This window comes from Ovis aries, chromosome X (genome assembly GCF_016772045.2).
Source record: "Ovis aries strain OAR_USU_Benz2616 breed Rambouillet chromosome X, ARS-UI_Ramb_v3.0, whole genome shotgun sequence".
NCBI classification, from domain to species: Eukaryota; Metazoa; Chordata; class Mammalia; order Artiodactyla; family Bovidae; genus Ovis; species Ovis aries.
In genome coordinates this window covers 141,093,740-141,095,594 of record NC_056080.1, presented here as the reverse complement: position 1 = coordinate 141,095,594, position 1,855 = coordinate 141,093,740, and the positions used below count along the sequence as shown (strand labels likewise).

Genomic DNA, 1,855 nt, shown 5'->3' with positions numbered 1-1,855 from the left:
TGATTCCTGGTTGGGGAAGATCCAGTGGAGAAGAGATAGGCTACCCACTCCAGTATTCTTGAGCTTCCCTTATGGTTCAGCTGGTAAAGAATCCACTTGCAATGTGGCAGACCTGCGTTCAATCCCTAGGTTGGGAAGATCCCCTGGAGAAAGGAATGGCTACACACTCCAGTATTCTGGCTTGGAGAATTCCATGGACTGTATAATCTTTGGGGTCACAAAGAGTCAGACACGACTGAGTGACTTTCACTTTCACTTTCTTTCTCAGACTTCCCTGCTGGCTCAGATGGTAAAGCGTCTGTCTACAATGTGGGAGACCCAGGTTCAATCCCTGGGTAGGGAAGATCCCTTGGAGAAGGAAATGGTAATCCACTCCAGTACTATTCCTTGGAAAATCCCATGGACAGAGGAGCTTGGTAGGGTACAGTCCATGGGGTCACAAAGATTTGGACACGACTGAGCGACTTCACTTTCACTTTCAGTGATAGAAAATTTAGGCAAATTTAAATTCCACAATTATGCATCTTTTAAAAAGCAATAATTAGTGCTATGAACTGAGTATTATTAGGTTCCAGGTTGAAATTCATTATTTCACGAAGCTGCATAAAAACCTTACAAGGTAGGTGTAATGGAAGACATTTTACATATGTTCACACATGGTTATACAGCCAGTAAATGGTGCAGTTAATTTATCAAGCACATTTGATTCCAACATCTATACTTTTAGCTTATTGAAATACCCTGCTTCCTGACCTTTATTTTCCTCATCTGTATAATGGGTAAAGTCTTTTGAAATGGCATGGTGAAGTTAGAAATACAATTGTCCCTGGAACAATGCTGGGATTAGGAATGCCAACTCTTCATGAAGCAAAAGCCTATATGTAACTTATAGTCGGCCCTGGATATAAACAATTGCTCCACATTTGCACTTCCCCATACGCAGATTCAATCAACTGCAGATGATGTAACACTGTAGTATTTACTGTTGGAAAAAAAAAAATCCATATATAAGTGGACCCTCAGTTCAAACCTCTGTTGCTCAAGGGCTAACTGTAACTTAAAATATCTAACACCCATTAATGGTTCTATGGACTATGGCTTTTATTATCGACCCTACCCTTCTAGGCACATATTAGGGAATCAGGCAGCGAGATTCTTCATTCCTGATTCAAGGAGTTGCACTGCTTGTTTGTTTCTGCAGGAGCCATCTTGAAGGATGGAGAATTTACCCAAAATGTAATGTCCTAGTGGGTAAGAAAAATGACTAACAAGGCACTAAAGTAATGAAACACTATTTTTGGCTATACACTTTCCCACACTGACAAAGATTATTTGTGTGTGTAATACAGACAAACACACACACACATTCTAGTGTGGGAAAAGATGCAGAGAATAGACGCTGCTGGTACTAGAGTTAAATCAAATGATGTTTCTGAAGGGCAACACAGCTTCGTATATCAGAAGACTTAAAATTGTCCATACCCTTAACCCAGCAATATTTCTTCGAAAAATGTATCCTCAGAAGCTAATCATGTGTGGACAAAAATTTATGTACATGAGCTTCATTAAAGCATTATTTATACTGCTGATAAATTGAAAACAACCTAAATCTCCAACATTAAGAGACTTGCAAAATAAAATATGCTCATGAAACATTATGCAGCTGTCAAAACAAGTTTCTGTGTGCCATGAGAAAATCTTTACAGTATATTCATAAGTACAAATACCAGGATAAAAAAACTCCATAGACCACAATCTCAATTTTTGTTAAACTGTTGTATGCATCCATACATATACACACAACCGATGCATAGGAAAAGTTTTGGAGGGATATACTAATATATGAACAATGATT

At 38.5% G+C, this 1,855-nt stretch overlaps 1 non-coding gene across 1 annotated transcript; it reads left to right on the top strand.

The window, feature by feature from the left end:
* Positions 1 to 271: 271 nt before the first annotated feature.
* TRNAC-ACA (transfer RNA cysteine (anticodon ACA)) lies at positions 272 to 343 on the top strand. The gene has a single exon. It is a non-coding gene; the product is annotated as a tRNA-Cys (tRNA).
* Positions 344 to 1,855: the final 1,512 nt, after the last annotated feature.